Genomic DNA, 13374 nt, shown 5'->3' with positions numbered 1-13374 from the left:
TTGAAATGTGGCGTCTGGGGTCCTAAATGCTAACAAGCAGCCATCTAAGATGCATCAATTGGTCTCAACCCACCTGGAGCAAAGGAGAATGAAGAACACCAAGGTCACACGACAACTAAGAGCCCAAGAGACAGAAAGGGCCACATGAACTAGAGACCTACATTATCCTGAGACCAGAACTAGTTGGTGCCCGGCCACATTCAATGACTGCACTGACAGGGAGCACAACAGAGAACTCCTGAGGGAACAGGAGATCAGTGGGATGCAGACCCCAAATTCTCATAAAAAGGCCATACTTAATGGTTTGACTGAGACTACAGGAATCCCGGCGGCCATGGTCCCCAGACCTTCTGTTGGCACAGGACAGGAACCATCCCCGAAGACAACTCATCAGACATGAAAGGGACTGGTCAGTGGGTGGGAGAGAGATGCTGATGAAGAGTGTGCTAATTATATCAGGTGGACACTTGAGATTGTGTTGGCATCTCTTGTCTGGAGGGGGGATGGGAGGATAGAGAGAGAGGGAAGCTGGCAAAATTGTCACGAAAGGAGAGACTGAAAGGGCTGACTCAATAGGGGGAGAGCAAGTGGGAGTATGGAGTAAGATGTATGGAAACTTATATGTGACAGACTGATTGGATTTGTAAACGTTCACTTGAAGCTTAATAAAAGTTAATAAAAAAAAATGATAGGAGGTAATATGGATTACTACAGGTGACCTCTGGGACTTCCTAGAATTGACACTGCCCTACATGTGACTGTCCTCCACGTAGCACTATGAATCCAGTCTCGTCCTTGAAATCTTTTTCCAAATAATAGAGTGTTGGATATAATATCACTACTTGTGTATATATGTTGCTATCTCTGGACTCCTTCCTTACTGAAACTTCTCCAAGAATTATAAATCTTTGCAAATGCAAAGTAGTCTTTTCTCAATGATTTTTTTAGAGAACTTTTGACATCCTTATTCCTCAGGCTGTAGAACAGGGGGTTCAGCATTGGTACAATAACAGTGTAAAACACAGAAGACACTTTGCTCTGGTCCATGGAGCTGATGTTTGATGGCTGCAGGTAACTGAATGCTAGAGAGCCATAGAAAAGTGTGACAGCTGAGATGTGGGAGTTACATGTGCTGAAGGCTTTGGACCTGCCCTCAGCAGAGTGGATTTGCAGTATGCTGGCAATGATGGAGACATAGGTGCCAAGGATGATCAAGGTTGGAGCAACAACATTAAATGCACTGGAGCACAAAACTACCACTTCATTGATATAAGTGCTGGAGCAGGGGAGCTCTAGTAGTGGTAAAACATCACAGAAGTAATGGTTGATTATTTTAGCCTTGCAGAAAACCACTTTTAACATACAACCTGTGTGAACTGTGGCACCAATCAAGCCCATTACCTCAACTACCAACCAGGAGCAGACCTGATTAGACATGGTGACATTGTAAAGCAATGGATTACAGATGGCAACATAGTGATCATATGCCATCACAGCCAACATATGACCTTCTGATACAATAAAAAAAAATGAAGAAGTAGAGCTGAGTCATGCATTCGGGGTAGGAGATGGTGTTCTTCTCTGTCACAAAGTTTACCAGCATTTTGGGGGTAATGAGAGTGGGATAGCAGAGATCAATGAAGGACAAACTGCTGAGGAAATAGTACATGGGGATGTGCAGATGAGAACTGAGCCCAATCAGTGTGATCATGCCCAGATTCCCCACCACTGTGGTAATAGAGACTCCTAGGAAGAAAAGAAAGAGGGGCAGCTAGAGTTCTGGCTTTTCTGTTAGCCCAGCAAGAATGAACTCGGTCACTGTGATTTCCTGTTGCCATTTTCCTGTGGGAATTCTATAGAGGAAGAGAAGAAGAAATTAGAGGTAGGTGTTAAATTATGCAATGTGAAACAGATGAAAGTCTTATCATTCAGGTATCTCCAATTCTTTCTCCCTGTGCCTGTTGTATGTTGAAAGTGAAAGATTCTGGGATCTCAGCATTATGGGTCATGCAAATACACATCAGATGGAATTATACATATATTTTTTGTTTCTGTGCTCCAAGAGTGAGTCTTAGTATTAACCAGTCTCTGAACATCTGAAGAACTGTTCTTTAGATAATTTAGAATAATGAGTGTTCTGAGACTCAGTGGTGCAATGGTGAGCACTCAGCTGCTAACTAGAAGGTTGGCAGTTCAAACTCATCGAGTGGCTCTGTGGAAGAAAGATCTACCAATGTGCTTCTGTAAAGATCACAGCCTAGAAAACCCTACAGGGTAGTTTACTCTGTCATGTGGCATCAATATGAGTTGAAAACTGACTCAATGGCACCTAACTGAAATGACAACAACAAAGTACCTTCCATGCCTTATTTGCAATCCTCTCAATTCTTCTGTAAAACATATACTACCAGGTACCAAGTACTGGTTGCCATTAAGCTGATTTGGACTCATGACGACCCCACATGTGTCAGAGTAGAACTGTTCTCCACGATATTTTCAATGGTTGATTTTTGGACATAAATGAGCAGGACTTTCTTTTAAGGCACGGTTACTGTCTAGGAATCCCACAACAATTATTAATATAATTATTTTGTATATTAGGTAACTAAGTCTCATTTTGGTTAAAAATTTGCAGGTAGTTAGACATGTTACAACAAGTGATCATATATGACAGAAGGCCTGTCTGTCTATACGTGGGTCCTTCTCTACTTCATCTTCTGTTTCTTCTTTTAGCTACTCATGTCTACCATCTTGTCTTTATCTCTTTGTCATATCAGAGAAACCATTCAATGCAATTAGTGTGAGGAATATATCAATGTAAACTACAAAAATAATGTACCGACCACAGATGTGGGCTGGTTTCCCCTTAGAGAGTACCTTGATTCCTGGCAACAATTCAAAAGTACTGAAACAGTGGCTCTGGAAAGTAACTAACTGAATGGTTAACATTAAGTGTAACACTCAAATTGAGCTCCACATCCAGGAAGGAAGTGAGTTTTCTAATGAGGAGAAGGTAAAACCCATTCATTCTCAAAACACCATGTGCTACATATTCTTGTGTAACCTGACGTGGTCATGACCCTTGGGGCTTTTGTTCTGGAGGACCATGGCAACAGAATGGAAATTTTGCTTGCTATTTAGACCATGCTGTCTTTTCATGTCTTAGGCATGTTGTTTTGGTGTATGTTGCACTCACCTTCAAATCGGATTTTTATTACTCACCCAATGGCATTAAAGACCAAAGTAGAAAGAATATGTGTATCTCCAAGATGTAAGTTTTGAAGGAAGTTGATGACTCCTGGCATAGGATACCGTGATGACTGTTCTATGTTCAAAAGAGAGAGATCCAAAAAATATCATCAAAGATTGATGGTGTATCAAAAACAAGGAAAAGGGTGTTGAAAGAAGAATGAAAGTGAGGGTGGTATTACTATTTATTTAGTACTTACCATGTGATTAAGGAGTCCTGGTGGTGCAGTGCTTAAAAAATGAGCTGATGACCGAAAGGTTGGCAGTTTCAACCCATCAGTTGCAGATGTTCCAGTCTGCATCAGTAAAGATTTACAGCCTTGGGAACCCTATAGTGCAGTTTAACTTTGTCCTGTAGGTTCACTATGAGTCGAAATAGACTGGATGGAAGGCAATGGTTTTCTTTTTTTTTTTTTTAAACCATGTGATTAGAACTGTCCATGCACTTCATAAATATTATTTGATATATTTTCCTCAGCAACCCTATGTGATATGAACTTATTATTCCCATTTTATAGATTAAAAAAATGAAATTGGAGAGACTTAAGTGAGTTGTTCATGTTCTGCCTGGATTTTCAATATAGATGTGGATGATGGTTTCCTAATAGTACAGATAAATCTGACATACATATGGGAAATAAAAGTTATAATAAAAGACTTGAACTAATACTGATATCTTCTGGAAATACCATTCTACTAAAAACAATGTGGGAAATGCATGCTAGATTCAAAGAACGTCATAGCTGGAAAAAATTGTGGTAGCAATTATTAAGACTTTAGTGTGATTCCGTGTAGATCAGCATCTAGATTAGATTCCACAGTGCTGCACCCTGCACCAGTCATTTATCCACGCTCAGGTTGCTCTATGAATGCTGGATGGATAAAGGGATGTAGCTAAGTTCGAAACTTGACAGAAATGAAAGAGCCATTATCTTTCCCAAATTGTCAATTTCATCTAAAATTCTCCAATTATAAGACCAAGGTGTCATTCTGCCACTAAATGTTTGCTGAACGTATCTGTGCTTACACTGTTCAAGTGATACCTGAAAACAAGTAAATATAAAGCCAAAATTTTGCCTTATGTGGAGTCCTTTGTGTTCATGTTCCAAGATGTTTCAAGTAAAATACTAATGCAAAGGTTATTACCATCCCAGTCTTCGGTATTGACAATTTTCACATGTTTCTACTTTGTGGATTATTGTTAAAATTAAAGTCCTCTAAATTTTTAAATAATTATATTTTGAAAAATTTTTGTTTGTTAATAGGAAAAGTGTTTTGTTGTTGAAGCTTCTTATCTATAGGAGTAGAGTTGACCCATGATTGTGAAGGAATCCTTCTAGAGTGAGGGCCTGTTAGTCTCTAAATACCATCAGGACACAGCAAAATTAAGATTTTAAAAGTGATTGTCTAGAGTTTAGTAATAGTACCAGGAAAAACTGTTTACCTTCTTGGGTACACAATTATTTGACTTGTTTAGAAAAATAAAGTGATATTTTCAACCATGAAAATGTTGCTTAGCTTATTAGATGTGCTTCTGAAAACACTAAAAAAATGATGGTAATTCTTCCATTAAAACGTCTTATGGATTGGTAAATACTACAATTTTAGCCTTCTATGGAGTTGTGTCAGTGCAGAACTTCTCCTTAGTACAATGAAGGCATTGACATGAGGAACATGTTATTATTTATACTTCTTCAGCTGTCCTTAGATACCTCAGACCTTAAACAGTATAATAAATCTGACATCAAACGATAAGAATTTTAGGGCAGAAAACATAAAATGCTTTAAGGATTACAAAATTCCCAAAACCACTTCAGATTCAAAAAATGTGAAACGTATGCTTATTATAAAAAACAAAAACAAAACCGTTGCAGTTGAGTTTCTTCTGACTCATAGTGACCCTATAGGATAGAGTAGAACTGCCTCCAGAGAGTTTCAAAGGAGCAGTTGGTGGATTCGAGCTGCTGACCTTTTGGTTAACAGCCATAACACATAAGCACTGTGCCACCAGGGTTTCATGCTTATAATAGTGGCAATGAAGTATAGTAGATAAGCATTTAAAAGAAAATTAAGAAGTTAATTTCTTTTCAAATCATATACATGCGAGAGTGCAGTTACAACAAAACATACAAACATTCCAGGCAATATTAAAGATTGAGTGTTCTTTTTTTTAACTCTAGATCTTGTAGCACAACTAGAGTTCCTGTCTTGTATATTAAATACCTAGTATACAAAAATGATCTAAAGTTAAAATAATGTCTTTTTTAGTTTTTTCCCCCACAAAGCAAGCCTTGAGTTAAATTGCTTGAAAACACATTTTTTACAATTTAATAAATTACATTTTAGATACTTCAGAATTCCACTTGTTTTAAAAATATTTTTAAAATTTCTAATAGCTAAGAGGGCGCCCTGGTGGTGCAGTGGTTAAGAGCTATGGCTGCTAATCCAAAGGTCAGCAGTTTAAATGCACCAGCTGCTCCTTGAAAACCCTGTGGGGCAGGTCTACTCTGTCTGGTAGGGTGCTGTGAGTTGGAATCCAATGGATGGCAACCGGTTGATAGCTGAGAAATGCGAAGTTCCGAAATCAAGGAAAAACAACTTTAAAAATTAGGAAGAATACTTGCCTAAGAAATTTGAGAGGAGCAGAGCTTAAATATCAAACAAAAAATGTGAGTATAATATAAAACAAGAAAAACCAAACCCACTGCCGTTGAGTCGATTCTGACTCATATGAGTGAAACAAAAAAAGTCACTGTCTAGTCCAGCCTGACTTATGGCAAGTCCACGCGTGTCAGAGTAGAACAGTGCACCACAGGGTTTTCAGTGGCTTATTTAGGGGGAAGTAGATCACCAGGACTTTCCTCTGAGGCACCTGGGTAGACTTGAATTTCCAAACCTTCTGTATCTCTGAATGGACTTACACCTCAATTCTTCTGGTTAGCAGCTGAGTAGGTTAACCATTTGCTCTACCCAGGGACTCCAAATACTCAGTGGTTGTACTAAATCACTAGTATATTGTATCATAAATGAATTTCAAAATGATCTTTAGATACTTCCAGTATAATAACTTAACTCCCATGTCTCCAGAGCAGGTATTAGCCTGGGTGCCTATATATTTATATGAAATGACTCAAGTTAAATCACACATATTAGCAGCGGTTTGCTCCTATGCTCCCTCTTACCTGGGCCATTATTCTTAAAACTGAGGAAAGGTTGCTTGTCTTACACGCTCTATTGAGTCATTTCACACTACAGCCTGCTTCTCTGCTGTCACCTGGCCTCCATCTTCCAAAAACAACTCTATATTGGATCTTTCTCATCTTTGCCACTCACTATTTCCCGGAACTGATAGGACTGCTCATGCTAGCCTTTGTTTTTTTAAGGTGCCACTAAAACATGACTGGGGAATAGAATGCACTTTTATTAAAGGTTTGAGTATAAAGAGTTATTATACCACAGCCAGAATACAACTGCAAATGGAGTAGTAGAAAGCCACGGCCATAAAGAATGTCTTACTGGCATTGTCTCTCCAGCAGCCTGAGTTTGTCTGTCATGTTCTCCTACCTTCCTACATCAGCAGTTGCAAATCCCTGAACTTGGGAAGAAGTAGACCAGTAGATATATTTTGTTTGGTAACACAGTGCTTGAGAATTATATTTGAATTTAGGGCCTTTTACAAAATGTAAATTTTTCAAATCACTAATCTTTATGTCTTAAAAAAACCCCGTTATAAATTTCTGTTACCTGTTTGATCCATAAAGGCATTCAAGTTTGTGACTCCTCACTAAATCCTTCTTCCAATTCTCAAATTTAGGGACCAACTTCCTAGAGGGGAAAAATAGCAACTCCAAAATTTTCTTTTATTAAAGTACTAAAAATTAACTAATTTTTGCCAAGATTCCTCAAATGTAAATGATTCTAAGGGTCAGCTCATGATATTACATCAATTCCTGGAGCTTTGTTTGTCGCAAATGCCTTCAGTGCAGCTTGGACATCTTCCTTCAGTAACATGGGTTCCTGATCATATGCTATCTCTTGAAATGGTTGAACATCGACTGATTCTTTTTGGTATAATGACTGTATATTCCTTCCACCATCTTTTGACACTTCCTGCATTGTTTAATATTTTCCCCATAGAATCCTTCAGTATTGTAACTTGAGACTTGAATTTTTTCTTCAGTTCTTTCAGCTTGAGAAATGTCGAATGTGTTCTTCCTTTTTGGTTTTCTAGCTCCAGCTTTTTGCGCATGTCATTATAATACTTTACTTTGTCTTCTCAAGCTGCCCTTTAAAATCTTTTGTTCCGTTTTTTTACTTTATCATTTCTTCCTTTTGCTTTAGCTGCTCGACATTCAAGAGCAAGTTTCAGAGTCCCCTCTGACATCCATCTTTGTCTTTACTTTCTTTCTTGTCTTTTCAATGACCTCTTGCTTTCTTCACGTCTGATGTCCTTGATGTCATTCCACAAGTCATCTGGTCTTCGGTCATTAGTGTTTAAGGTGTCAAATTTATTCTTGGGATGGTCTCTAAATTCAGATGGGATATATTCAAGATCATATTTTGGCTCTCATGAACTTGCTCTGATTTTCTTCAGTTTCAGCTTGAACTTGCATACGAGCAATTGATGGTCTGTTCCACAGTTGGCCCCTGGCCTTGTTCTGACTGATGATATTGAGCTTTTCCATCGTCTCTTTCCACAGATGCAGTCGATCCGATCCTGTGTATTCCGTCTGGCAAGGTCCATGTAGCCATTTATGTTGGTGAAAAAAGGTATTTGCAACGAAGAAGTCATTAGTCTTTCACAATTCTATCATTTGATCTCCAGCATTGTTACTATCACCAAGGCCATACTTTTCAACTACCGATCCTTTTTTCTTGTTTCCATCTTTTGTATTCCAATCGCCAGTAATTATCAATGCATCCTGATTGCATATTCGATCAATTTCAGACTGCAGAAGCTTATAAAAATCTTCAATTTCTTCAACTTTGGCTTCAGTGGTTGACGCATAAACTTGAATAATAATGGCATAACTGGTCTTCCTTGTAGGTGTATGGATATTACCTTATCACTGACAGCATTGTACTTCAGGATAGATCTTGAAGTGTTCTTTTTGACAATGAATGCAACACCATTTCTCTTCAAGTTGTCATTCCTGGCATAGTAGACTATATGAATGTCCAATTCAAGATGTCCAATACCAGACCATTTGACCTCACTAATGCTTAGGATATTGATGTTTATACTTTCCTTTTTTTTTTTTTTGGACGATTTCTAATTTTCCTAGAATCGTTCTTCATACATTCTAGGTTCCAATTATTAATGGCTGTTTGCAGCTGTTTCTTCTCATTTTGAGTCATGTCAGCACATGAAAGTCCTGAAAGCTTTACTCCATCCATGTCATTAAGGTCAACTCTACATTGAGAAGGCAGCTCTTCACCAGTCGTCTTTTGAGTGCCTTCCAACCTGGGGGGCTCATCTCCTGGCACTATATCAGACATTACTGCACATAGATAAAGAGGCAGTTGTTCAGACAGAACAAGCAGATACTGAGTGGTTTAAAATCATGAAAGGTGTGTATCAGGGATGTATCCTCTCACTATACCTCTTCAGTCTGTATGCTGAGCTAATAACCCGAGAAACTGGACTATATGAAGAAGGATGGGGCATCAGGATTGGAGGAAGACTCAGTAACAACCTGTGTTATGCTGATGACACAACCTTGCTTGCTGAAAGTGAAGAGAACTTGCAGCACTTACTAATGAAGATCAAAACCTTCAGTATGGATTACATCTCAATGTAAAGAAAAAAAAAATCCTTACAACTGGACCAATAAGCCACATCATGATAAATGGAGAAAAGATTGAAGTTGTCAAGGATTTCATTTTACTTGGATCCACAATCAATACCCGTGGAAGCAGCAGGCAAGAAATCAAAAGACTCATTGCATTGGGCAAATCTGCTGCAAAGGACCTCTTTAAAGCATTGAAAAGCAAAGATGTTACCTTGAAGACTAAGGTGCACCTGACCCAAGCCATGGCATTTTCAATTGCTTCATATACATTTGAAAGCTGGACACTGAATAAGGAAGACCGAAGAAGAATTGATGCCTTTGAATTGTGGTATTGGCAAAGAATATTGAATGTACCATGGCCTGCGAAAAGAACAAAAAATCTGTCTTGGAAGAAGTACAAGCAGAATGCTCCTTAGAAGCAGGGATAGTGAGACTGGGTCTTACATACTTTGGACATGTTGTCAGGAGGGATCAGCCCATGGAGAAAGACATCATGCTTGGTTAAATACAGGGTCAGTGGAAAAGAGGAAGATCTTCAGTGAGAAGGATTGACACCGTGGCTGCAATAATGGGCTCAGGCATAATGACTATATGGATGGCGCAGGCCAGGCAGTGTTCCATTCTGTGGTACATAGGGTCACTATGAGTCGGAACTGACTCGACAGCACCTAACTACAACAATAACAAGGGTCAGCTGGATGTAAGAAATTAGAAGTTTATGATGAAATACAGTGAGTATATACCCTGCTGAAAAATATTGTTTATTTATTTTTTTGTGGGAAAAAAAAACCTGATAACAATACTTAATGCTTAAAGACTGGACACTTTCCTTCAAGTATCAAGAATAAGAGAAGAATAGCCATTTCTATTCAATATTATACGTGAGGTTCAGGGCAGAGTGATAGTCCAAAAATGAATTAAATTTGCCCATATTGGAAAGGAAGAGGTAAAACCATCTCTATTAAAATATTATAAAATTTATTTATGGAAAGTCCATAAAAAACATATTAGACCTAATTTAAAAGTGCAGCAAAGTTGCAGCTTAAAGATCAACATACAAAATTCAATTGAATTTCTATATACTGACAATGTTGTTTTCAGGTGCCATCCATTTGGTTCCGACTCCTAGCAACCATATGCCCAAAAGAATAAAACACTGCCAGGACCTGAACCATCCTCATCATTATTGCTTGTTTGAGCCCATTGTTGCAGCCACTGTGTGACTCCATCTCATTGAGGGTCTTTCTCTTTTTTGCTGACCCTCTACTTTACCAAGCAAGATGTCCTTCTCCAGGGACTGGTCCTTCCTGAGAATATGTCCAAAGTACCTGAGGTGAAGTCTTGCCATCTTCCCTTCTAAAGAGCATTCTGGCAGTACTTCTTCCAAGACAGATTTATTCATTTTTTCACCAATGCCATAATTGAAATGCATCGGTTCGTCTTCCATCTTCCTAATTCATTGTCCACCTTTCACATGCATATGAAGCAAATGAAAAGACCATGGTTTGAGTGAGGAGCACCCTAGTCCTCAAGGTAACATTTTCACTTTTCAACAATATGTCGTTAGATTTCTGGTATTAGTCATTTTGAACTGAACAATCATATGGTTTATCATCCAGGAATGACAAGTTGAACAGGATTGGTGTCACATTCATCTTCAAAAAGAACATCTCAAGATCTATCCTGAAATATAACCCTGTCAGTGATAAGATAATATCCATATGCCTACAAGGCAGATGAGTTAATACACTATTATTCAAATTTACACATCAACCACTAAGGCCAAAGATTTTTAAAAAATGAAGATTTTTACCAACTCCTGAAATCTGAAAATGATCAAACATACAATCAAGGTGCATTGATAATTACTGGTGATTGGAATGCAAAAGTTGGAAATAAAGATGAACGGTCAGTAGTTGCAAAACATGACCTTGGTATTAGAAACGATGTGGGAGATCACATGACAAAATTTTGCAAGACCAACAACTCATTCATTGGAAATGCCTTATTACAACAACATAAATGGCAGCTAAGTGAATAGACCTTGCCACATAGAGTGAACAGGAATCAAATAGACTATTTCTGTGAAAAGAGACAATGGAGAAACTCGGTATCATCAGTCAACAAAGGCAGGAGTCGACTACAGAACAGAGCGTCAATTGCTCATGTACAAGTTCAAATTGAAGCTGAAAAAAATTAAAACAAGTTCCCAAGAGCCAAAATATGACCTTAAGTGTATTCCATGTGAATTTAGAGACCATCTCAAGAGTAGGTTTGACAGATTGAACACTAATGACCGAAGACTAAATGATACCTAACCACAACAACACCTAGAATATGTTAGGAATTCTTTCAGGTGAACAACAGACAGACAAACCCTCAATAAAAATACCAGCAAAGAACTTAAATATACATTTCTCTAAAAAAGATATACAAATGGCCTATAAACACATTAAAAAATGCTCAACATTATTAGTTAATGCAAGAATGGAAATCAAAACCAGAATGAGACACCACTTCTCACCCACTAGGATAACTATAATTAAAAAGAAAAGCGATAAAAGTTTTCCAAAGATGTGGAGAAAGCAGAAGCTTTATACATTGCTGGAGGGATTGCAAAATGGTATAAATGCTTAGGCAGTTCATTGAATGCTAAATACAGAGTTAGCCAGCAATTACACTGTTTAGGTACACAACCAAAAGGATTGAAAACATAAGTACACACAAAAACTTGTGCATGAATGTTCAGAGAAGAATTATTCATAAAAGCCCAAATGTCCACCAAGTGATAAATGAATAAACAAAATGTGGTTTATCCATAAAAGGGAAAGTTATTCTGCAATAAGAAGAAACGAAGTACTAAGATCTGACACATCATAAATGAAATTTGAAAACATTATGTTAAATGAAAGAAGCCATTCACAAAAGGCCACCTATTGTATGATTCCATTCATATGAAAAGTTCAAAATATACAGATGTATGGAGACAGAAAATAACTTAGTGTCTTTCAGGTGGTAGGGGAAGAGGAGAGTGAAGAATCACTCCAATGAGTATGGGGATTGTTATGAAGGAGATGATGAAAATGCTATAAAATTAGATAGTTGTGAGGGTTGTACAACTCTATGGACATATTAAAAACACTGCATTGCACGCTTTAAAGGGAAAAGTTTGTTGTGTGAGATTATATGTCAAAGCTGCTATAAAAGTAATAAAAACCGCCACCACCACCACAGCAACAACAAAATAGTAACTCCATGCTGATAGTTCTCCACCCTCCTCTAAGCCTTTCCCATCTAGGTTACACCTGGTGTATACCTCTTTATTTATTTCAGACATACCCTTAAGTTCTTCTCCAAACAATAAAGTATTCCCCTGTCAAAAAAAAAGTATGCTATAGTTCTCAAAAACTATGACTACTTTTTACAATTATAATGGTTTTTTCTTTCTAATACATTAGCAAGAAAAATATAGGTCTTGCTAATGATGAATTGGGAGCTCTGGTGGCACAGTGGTTAAGAGTTCAGCTGCTAACCAAAAGATAAACGGTCAAGTCCACCAGGCTCGGAAACCCTATGGGGCAGTTCTACCCTGTCCTATAAGAGCACTGTGAGCCAGAATCCACTCAATGGCAACAAGTTGGTTTTGGTTTCTTAATCATGAATTATTAATAAATTACATATTTGTGGTATTGTAACCTGACCCTATGAATGCCAGTAAAATTTCATTATCTTTAAACTAGCTCAAGACAGATTTTGCCCATCCTGCATATGCAGAAAGGCCAGCTGTGACCACTAATTGGCATCAAGAGAGGAAGAAGCAACAGGGGGAACCAATCAGAAGGAAAATCATCATCTGAACCCTATTCCAAAGCGAGAGGTCCAAAAGAACCACATCACCTCCTGTTTCCTGACTGCCTTCTAGAATTTTCCCTTCTCAGTATGTCCATGTGGCTTCCATCTTGCTGCCCAAATCACGTATAAGCCCTGCTTCTCCATAGCTCAGGTAGATAGATCTCAGGAACTTCTTCCCTGTTCCTTGCTCTGGGCACTGCAATAAAGTTACATTCTCTTTCTCAAAGACCAGTGACCAGATACTTGGCAAGTCTGAGCATCCCAGACAAGGACCCAGCTTCTAGAGTGAGCATATACAATGGTAGGCATATATCCTATTTAAGATTTCCTCCTATGTCGTTTATCACAGAACAGCAATGAACAAATATAAAAATAAAATTATAGCTTCAAACCAAATCAAACCCATCGTCAATGAGTGAATTCCAACTCACAGTGACGCTTTAGGACAGGGTAGTACTGCTCCATAGGGTTTCTAAGGCTA

General features: G+C 38.1%; 1 pseudogene; it reads right to left on the bottom strand.

Moving 5' to 3' along the window:
- Positions 1-858: 858 nt before the first annotated feature.
- LOC135227704 (olfactory receptor 8G50-like) lies at positions 859-1738 on the bottom strand (annotated as a pseudogene).
- Between the last annotated feature and the right edge of the window lie 11636 nt (positions 1739-13374).

The sequence above is a fragment of the Loxodonta africana genome, chromosome 15 (assembly GCF_030014295.1).
Source record: "Loxodonta africana isolate mLoxAfr1 chromosome 15, mLoxAfr1.hap2, whole genome shotgun sequence".
In the NCBI taxonomy this organism is placed as follows: Eukaryota; Metazoa; Chordata; class Mammalia; order Proboscidea; family Elephantidae; genus Loxodonta; species Loxodonta africana.
Note: the sequence above shows the minus strand (reverse complement) of the source record. Positions and strands in the feature narration are given on the sequence as shown.